Genomic DNA, 9,655 nt, shown 5'->3' on the forward strand with positions numbered 1-9,655 from the left:
GCCATCCGGTGAACTTGCCGCTGCCGCCGGCAGTATGGCGCTGCTGCCATGTCCTCGGGCGTGAGGCCGGTGTATCTCTTCTGTGGCTCTGAGCTCTGTTCTCAGTCCGCTTTCTCTCTGGAGCCTGGTGATTTTTTTGTTTCTCTGGTGATGGTGTTTTCTGGCTATGAAAGGCGCTGATTTTGTGGTAATGGAGATTGGTTGTTAGCGGGGCTCTTAAGCCCCGCTTTCTCGGTCGCCATCTTCCCGGAAGTCCCCAGCCCTATTTTTTATTCTTTATTTTGAAACAGGGTCTCACTAAGCCTAAAAGGGCCTCACTAATTAGCTGAGGCTATCTGAAACCTGTGATCCTCCTGTCTCAGCCTCCCAAATGCTGGGATTACGAGCCACCATGCCTGGCACTCTTATGCCTTTGATATGGCCAGCATTCCCCCTGAATATGTATCTTTACTTTGCTTGAGTTAAAACCTCTACCTTTATCTCTGTAGTATTTTGAGATTCTTTTCACCATTGAAGCCAAGGATCCACAGAAATTATCTTGTTGCCATGACTTATGGAATGTTTCTGAAACTCTTTTTTTTTTTTTTTTGTACTGGGAATGGAATCCAGGGGCATTCTACCTAGAGCTCCACCCCAGCCCTATTTTTTATTCTTTATGTTGAAACAGGGTCTCACTGAGTTGCAAAGGGCCTCACTAAGTAGCCAAGGCTGTCCATGAACTGTAATCCTCCTGTCTCAGCCTCCCAAATGCTGGGATTACAAGTGTGCGCCACCACACCTGGCTCAAAACCACTTTATGCTTCTATTTCCTTATCTTTAAAATATCCACTGATTGCTGGTGTGGTGATTCATACCTGTAATGCTAGTATATGGGAGGCTGAGACAGGAGGACTGCAGATTCCAGGCCAACCTCAGCAACTTAGCAAGACCCTGTTTCAAAATTTAAAAATAAGGTGGGGGGAGTAGCTTGGGGATGTCGCTTGGAAGTAGAATACCCCTGGGTATCATTCTGTCCCCCTATCTTTTTTTGGTAACTTCTGAGTTCAGAACTGAGAAATAAAGGCAGAGACACAGAGGCTGGGAATATAGGTCAGTAATGAAGCACTTGCTTAGCATGAATAAGGCCCTTGGTTCGATCCCCAGCTCTGCACAAATAAAAAGCAGATAGGTAGGCATCAAGATGTCATCTTGTTGGGGTGATGGATCCATTCTTCAACTCATGAACCCAAGATCAGTGGAGTTCTTGGCTAACGCGATGGAAAAGAATTTCAGCATGTGCCAGTCAAAAATTCAGAGATATGGAGGTTTATTTAAGAAAGAAGGAAATACACATTCAAGGGAGAACGCAGGCCATCTCAAGAGGGAGAGAACTTTTGGGGAATGCGGGGCTTTTTCTTATAAGAGACTTTTGTGAGAGGTGGCTAGAGAAGGCAGGTGAGGATGCTCTCAGCCCAGTAGTTTCTGGTTTTCTGGTCCTCGTTAGGGTCCTCAGGCTGATGGAGGTCTTTATTATCTGATTAACAGATAAGCTGGAGAGTGTCCTAAACTATAGGTTTCTCAACATACTGTATCTGTCTTGTTAGTAATACACAGGGAAATTATATTTTCTTTCAGTTAACTTTAGGATCTATAGATTTCTTAGAAATTTGGGAGAGAGCTGGGCATGGTGGCACATGCTTGTAATCCCAGCACTTGGGAGGCTGAGACAGGAGGATCACACAGGTTCGAAGACAGCCTCAGATACTTAGTGAGGCTCTCAGTAACTTAGTGAGACCCTGTTTTCAAATAAAATATTAAATAGGTCTGGGATTGTAGCCTGGGAGTAGAAAGCCCCTGGGTTCCATTCCTAATACCCCCGCACCCACAAAAAAGAAAGAAATTTGGGAGAGATAGTCCTGGGAAAGAGTACCAGTTTCTTATATTAAAGTTATATTTTACTCTTTCTCTCTTTCTTTCATTTTTTTTTGTTTCTTTGTTTGTTTTTGTTTTGTTTTGTTTTTTTGTTTTGTTTTTTGGTGGTTTTTTTTTTTTTTTTTTTGTACTGGGGATGGAGCCCAGGGGCATTCTACCTCTGAGCTACACCCCCCAGCCCTATTTTTTATTTTTTATTTTGAAACAGGATCTCACTGAGTTGTAAAGGGCCTTGCAGAGTAACCAAGGCTATCCTCAAACCTTGATCCTCTTATCTCAGCCGCCCAAATGCTGGGATTACAAGTATGTGTCACCATGCCTGGCTTACAAACTTTATTATTCTTCTTGAATATCTGGGGAGAGGGGAACTATAGAGTGAGAAATAAGATGAGTGGTGTGAGGATAAGGATAGGAGATTGACTATAAAGGGTTACAGGAGAAATCTGAAGAGTGCTGGTGATGGTTATACAGCACTAGTCTAGCATTAGTCTAGCTTGGAGGTACAGTGCCCCGGGGTTCCATCCTCAGCAATACTGCAACAACAAAAAAAATCTACATTTTCTAATTGTCTCTGGTACCTAAGAAATAATTTACTTTTATATATTTATCTTGGAGCTATAAAATTCTCAACTTTCCTATTACTGGTAATTATTTTAATCTAGATGCCATTGGACTTTTTATGTGGATCATGTAAGAATATAATTACTTTCTTTTGATTTCTTATGCTTTTATTTTTCTTATTACAAAACAAAGTTGTCTGTGAATTTAATAGAAATGGTTCTGAAATATTTACTATTAATTATAGCTTCAAGAGTTTTTATAATATAGTATCAGTTCTAGGATGTTTTCTTAAGTTCTTAGTTTGATTCAAATTTGTGTTACAAATACATATATTAGTCACAGTGGGATGCCATAACAAAAAAAAAAAAGCATGGACCAGGCAACTTAAGCAACAGAGGTTTATTTTTCCACAATTCTGAAGACCGGAAGTCCCAGATCAAGGTATCAGATGATTCAGTTCCTGGCGGAGGCTTGCCAGGCTGTGGATGGTTGCCTTCTGTCTGTATATTCGTATAGCAAATAGGGACAGGAATAGGGATAGAGAAAGAGAGATACTCTCCTTAGAAAGCCTGTAAGCTCTCCTTATACTCCTATCATGACACTTCTACCCTTATGGTCTAATCTAACCCCAATTACCTTCCAAAGGTTCCATCTTCACATCACATTGGAGTTTAGGACTTCAACATGTTAATTTTAGGGGAACATAATTTAGTCTGTAGCAATGAATATTTTTTATTACATGCCTTTTCTCTGCTTATTGAAGTTATCATGAGCTTTTTCTCTTATACTCTGTGAATGTACTAAATTAAGTTAAAGATTTTCTAATATAAAATAGTCCTTACTTATCCTTAGTCTATTATGATGTATTATTTTACTTATGACTTGATTTAAATTGCTTTGCTAATATTTTATGTTTTAAATAAACATAAAAACATAATTTGAAGTTACTGTTTACAGTTATTTTAAGAATATAATTGCTTTACTCTGTTCAGGTATGTGTCAGAATTATAGTAGAACTTAGAAAGCTATAGGTAAGACAATTTGTACAGAATTGTAATCAAATACTCCTTAAAACTTGACAGAACTCACCTAGAGTCCAATAACCTAGGATTAGCAAAACTTTGACTAAGTAGATTCTATATTAGTTTTTTGTATTACTAGATGTTATAAGTTTATTTATATTTTCTTTTTTAATTTGAATTCATTCTCGTGTGTGTGTGTGTGTGTGTGTGTGTGTGTGTGTGTGTGTGTGTGTGTGTTACTGGGGTTCCTGGAAGCCCTTCTACCTCCGGGCTACACTCCCAGATCTATTTTTACATTTTTATTTGGAAACAGGGTCTCAAGCCAGCGTGCGCGGCTGGCTTCGAACCTGCGCGATCCTCCTGTCTCCGCCTCCCAAGCACGGGGAGCGTGCACCACCACGCCCGGCCTAATTTGAATTCATTCTTAAAAATATTTTCATGTTGGATACATTTTTTGATTCATAAAGTTTCTCATGGTATTCTCTTATGATGTATTCATTTCTACTGGGTCAACAGGTTTTCCCTCTTCCAGGACTAATGCTTTTTAATTTTTCTTTTCTTATCTTGATCAAATTTACCAGAGATTTGTCTGTTTCCCAGATATTAAGCTATCAGTTTTATTTCATCCTCTTTCAAATTTGTTCTTGGGTCTACTGATTTTCTTCCACTTAATGGACTTGCTCTGTGTTCTCTATAGTTTCTTTTTTTGGAATAAGTTTCACCCAATATTTTTCTTACCTACCTAATCCTTATAAAATAAATAAAAAATAATTTAATAGACCCTATGTACCTACAATGTAGGTAAAGAAATAAGGTGCTATAGAGACAATTCTATTCCCCTTCTTTCCCTTCTTATTCAGAAGTAAATACTATCCTGTCTTTAGAGTCATAATGTAAATGTGTGCTTTTAGTGCTTATACATTTTTGCTATAACTAGCACATAGAATTATTGTGCATGTTTAAAGTTTATTATCAGTAGTTTACATTGGCAAGATGGTAGGATTATTTAGCACTATCCCTTGTAGAAACATCAATTTGACGAATCATTCGCGAACAAAAATACCTGCATAAAATCTAAAGGATCTAGAAATTTTAAAAGGTTGCACTGAGGAGGATAGAAAAGACAGTTTCACCTTACCCACATTGCCCCCCAAGCCTGGATAGAACAGCATTGAAAGAAATACCCTCCCCCTTCTCATGGGGTAAAGAGAGTGAAGTGAGCACCACAGACCCCACAGACCCCAACATCAGGCCATCCCCAGAGCCTCGGGCTCCAGTCCAGTCCCTATAGATCCTGGCATCAGTCTTGTCCCACTTAACACCAGCACCTCTCTGGCCCCTATGGACTCAGGTTTCATGCTCGCCCCTGTGCCAGTTTGCCCCCCACAAACCCAGACTTCAAGCTTACTCCCTGTCTTAGTCTATCTGTCACTATGAAAAAATACCTGAGATAAACAATTTAAAATGAAGAAAGATAGCTGGGCGTGGTGGCTCACGCCTGTATCCCTGTACCTATGAGGCTGAGACAGGAGGAACACAGGTTTGAGGAGGGCCTCAGCAAATAGTGAGACTCTCATCAACCTAGCGAGACCCTGTTTCCAAATAAGAAATAAAATTGGGCTGGGGGTATAGATCGAAGATAGAATGCCTCTGGGTTCAACCCCCAATATCACACACATACATAAAAAGACTACTTGGGCTTATGGATTTAGAGGTTTCAATTCATGTTTACTTGGACCGATTGCTCTGGGACTGTGGTGAGGCAGAATGTCAGGATGGAAGCACATGGAAGAGGAAAACAGCTCACTTCATGATGGCCAGGAAGCAAAAAGAAAGAAAGGGGCTGAAGTGCCAGCAGCCTTTCCAGTGGTACATCCCTCAGTGACATACCTTCCTTCTGGTAAAGGAAGATTCCATCAACTGGGAACCAAGCTTTCAACACAAGAGCCTTTGGAGAATATTTAATAGCCAAACTACAGCACTTCCCCTGAATATGGGACCCAGGCCCACCTCCACAGTCCTAGACTGTGGTCCAACGCTCAGACACAAGCTCCAGACTAGGCTCTATAGAGCCAGATACCAAATTATCCCTTGCAGACCCTCACTGACCTATTGATCCTGGCACTAGGTTGCCTACACAAGGACTCCAGACATTTGACATTACCCAAGGAATAAAAAGAAAAAAAAGTGGAAAAAAAAAGTCTGTGGCATTTAGAGGACATCATCAAGCAAACCAAGTTCACATTTTGGAGTCCCCAAGGAGCAGAAAAATAGAAGAAAGTTTATTTAACAAATAACTAAAGAAAACTTCCAAAATCTAGAGAAACAAATAGACAACCATATCCATGAACACCAAAAAATTTCAAATATTAACTATACAGATGTATTCAACAAGACACATTATAGGCAAATTCTCAAAACATCAAAGAAAAAATGTTTCAAAGCAATAAGGGAAAAATGATTTGTCACAGACAAGAGACTCTTCATGAGACTCTCTGTAGATTTCTCAGCAGAAACCTCACAATCTAGGATAGAGTAAGATAAAATACTCAAATTTCTTTAAGAAAGAAATAGCCAACCAAGAAAATGACACCTCAAGAAGCACTCCTTCACAAATGAAGAAGAAATGCTTTCTTTGACAAACAAAACTGTGGGGTTCATCATCAGCAGACCTGCCATATAGAAAATGCTAAAGGGAGCTTTTCAAGTTGAAACAACAACAAAAAATACTAACCAACAACATGAAAACACTAAAATAAACCAAATGCAGTGGTGAGTGCCTATAATCTCAGTACTTGGAGGCTGTGATATGAAGATCACAAATTAAGGCCAATATGTGGTAACTTATATTCTATTTCTAAATTAAAAATAAAAAAGTACTGGGGGTAGAGCTCAGTGGTAGAATGTCTTTGGGTTCAATTCCCAGTAACATACAAAATAAAAAAGAAAACCATTAAAATTTGAAACTCACTATAGCCAGGCATGGTGGTGCACACATGTAATTCTAGCATTTGGGAGGCTGAGATAGGAGGATTGTAGTTTGAGGCCAGCTTCGGCTACCTAGTGAGGCCCTCTGCAACTCAGTGACACCCTGTTTCAAAATAAAGAATAAAAAATAGGACTGGGGGTACAGCTAGAAGGTAGAATGCCCCTGGGTTGCATCCCTAGTACCACAAACTATATATATATATTCACTGTAAAGAAAGACCCAGAGGTATTCTTCCTTTCCACAGTGAAGATTTATGAAGCCTCAATATCTGCCTTATAAAAAAATAACTAAAAGTATATTACACAATGTGATATTTTTACAACACCATTCTTTTTTATTTTTTAAAATCAGGTCTTGCTATGTTGACCAGGCTGGTCTTGAACTCAAAGGTTCAAGTGATCCTCCTGCTTTCAACTCCTGAATAGCCAAGACTAGGGGCATGCACCACCAAGCTCAGCTGAAAATTCTGCACACAAAAAAATTGCTTGGCAACTCTTAGTAATTTGAAGAATTTAACAAAATGTTATATATTCTAATATTAATCATCTTGACACAAGTAATCTGGAATATTCACATTTCTCTCTCTCTCTCTCTCTCTCTCTCTCTCTCTCTCTCTCTCTCTCTCTCTGTACTGGGGATTGAAGTTAGGGGAATTCTACCTCTAAGCTACAACCTGAGCCCTTTTTATTTTTGTTTTGAAACAGGATTTTGGCTGGGTATGGTGGTGCACGCTTGTAATCCCAGCATTCAGGAGGTTGAGACTGGAGGATCACAGTTCGCGGACAGCCTCAGCTACTTAGTGAGGCCCTTTGCTACTTAGTGAGACCCTGTCTCAGAATAAAGAATAAAAAATAGGGCAGGAGATGTAGCTCGGAGGTATAATGCCCCTGGGTTCCATTCCCAGACCCCCCCCAAAAAAAGCAAACAAAAAAAAAAAACAGGATTTTGCTAGGTTGCTGAGTCTCGCTATTTACTGAGGCTGTCCTTGAACCTATGACCCTCCTGTCTTAGTTCCCAAGTACTGGATTACAGGCATATGCCATCATACCTGGCAACTTTTTCTTCTTATCTTGGTATCTTAGGCAATAATATGTGCAACTCAAAGTTAGAGTGTATGCTACTAAAATACTACTATGAATCTAAAACTGCCCTAAAAACTCAAGTCTATATATTTTAAAAAGTAAAAATTAAGCCAGGTTTGGTGGCATATACTTATAATCCCAGTTACTTGTAAGGCTGAGACAGGAGGATCACATGTTTGCAGCCTCAGCAACCTAGCAAATCCCTCCAACACTTAGCAAGACCCTGTTTCAAAATAAAAAAATAAGGCTGCAGGTGTAGCTCAGAGATAGAATGTTCCTGGGTTCAATCCCTAGTGCCAAAAAAGGGTAAAATTAAAATTACTAAAAATAGAATCACACTATACATATCTTTCTAAAACTTGCTTTTGTAAACTATGAAGTGGCTGAGATTTAACTGAATAAACTCATTTGTAGTTTGTTCATTTAACTGCTATATAGTATTGATTTACTCATTTATATTTTAATATACTAAATGTATGTGTCTATTGTTCATGAATAAATAATTCTGGTATGCACATTATTGTAAATTTTTTGTGTCTGGTTTGAGTTGTAGTGGAATTGTTGAGTCCTAAAGAATTTTGGTAGATATTACCAAGTTGTTCTCCTAGATGGTAGCATCAATTCACCCCACACCCCACCCCACCAATTGCATTGTGAAAGTTTCCATCAAAGTTCTAGTCTATATTTGAATTTTTCTGATGGCAAAAGAAAAAAAATTATTTTCATTTGAAATAGAATGTATAATAAAAAATGCTCAGGACCTGGGGCAGTAAGGTGGACACCAGGGAGCCCATGTGGGCTCTGTGTCTGACCCCCTTTGCCCCATCCATTTGCAGAGGAAGAGTCTGTAAGACAGTGATTTTAGAAGGGAGGAGAAGTACATGCTGTGCTGGTGCTTTTTCTGAGATGGGTTATCCTTCAGGTGCAGAACACCACCTCTTATCAGATGGCATCAGAACCACACTTGGCAGAGCTCTTGGAAATTATACAGCACAATTCCATCATACACATGGAAGCTGAGACTCAGATACAGAAGGGTACAAACTCTAGGGCCCACACCAGATTAAAAAGCTGGACTGGGTCTAAAACACCTGGGCAAACTAAGCAGGGGACTAAGCCACAGGCCTGGAGGGGCACGGTAGATCATTAGACACATAAATGACTAGAGAGAAATGGTGGTGGTTTTCAGGTAGCAGCCACCGCTCAGCAGTCAATGACCTCAGTGAAAGGTGTCTTTTTAAAGGCCAAAAATGGGATGGTGGTCATGAACTTCAGTTACTTTTTTTTTTTTTTTTTTTTTTTTTTTTAGCACCAAGAGCTCTCCTTCCAGCTCAGCTTCTTGGAGCCTCTCAAAAGTGATGTTGCTTGATGGTCCCCGTGCCTGTGTGAGGGTTGGAGAGAAGCCAGCAGTGCTGGCGTCAGCCTTGTCCCCTGCCCTTCCGCCCGTCTCCCTCCCCAACTTCAGAAGGACCCAGAGAGGACACACCATGGGGAAGGGGAAGGCCAGGGTGGTGTCTTGTTTCTGGGCAGTGAGCTGACTCCTCCCAGTAGCAGGGAAGACTTTAGAATCGTTTTTCTTCAGGCTGAGAGGTTATGAGCAGCTCTTTGTTCCCGAAGTCCCACCACGCTGTCATTGTGGGATGCCATGTTGGTTAGAACAACAGTGTACTCCAGGATGGCAAAGACGGTATACACTCTAGCCTCACAATACATGTTGTGCCATAAGTAGACGGCCAGCGCCGAGAAGAAGGAGACGAAGTTGATGATGAAGCGCCGCTGTTTCCAGCTGTAGGACTTGGGATCCTTCTGACTTACTGTGTGCGTCTTGGTCAGCCGCCAGAGCGTGCAGGTGAGGAGCATGTGACTGAGGCCGCGATAAACACAATGAACGCATTTCCTGGATGGTGAAGAACTCAGAGGAGGAGACATAGGTGTGCACTAGCAGCGCGAAGTTCTCCACGACGTTGAGGCTAAAGTTGATGCGGCAGAGCTGGCGGTAGCCGGGACACGGTGAGGCACAGCTGAGGCAGTGGTTCCAATAGGCAAAGGCGGTCATGAAGCCGGGCGCAGAGTGCAGGCCAATGCAGAAG

General features: G+C 40.7%; 1 pseudogene across 1 annotated transcript; it reads right to left on the bottom strand.

The window, feature by feature from the left end:
- Positions 1 to 9,054: 9,054 nt before the first annotated feature.
- LOC308267966 (post-GPI attachment to proteins factor 2-like) lies at positions 9,055 to 9,425 on the bottom strand (annotated as a pseudogene). The gene has a single exon. The product of its transcript is annotated as a post-GPI attachment to proteins factor 2-like (transcript).
- Between the last annotated feature and the right edge of the window lie 230 nt (positions 9,426 to 9,655).

Source organism: Muscardinus avellanarius (genome assembly GCF_963383645.1).
Source record: "Muscardinus avellanarius genome assembly, chromosome: 10".
Taxonomy (NCBI): Eukaryota; Metazoa; Chordata; class Mammalia; order Rodentia; family Gliridae; genus Muscardinus; species Muscardinus avellanarius.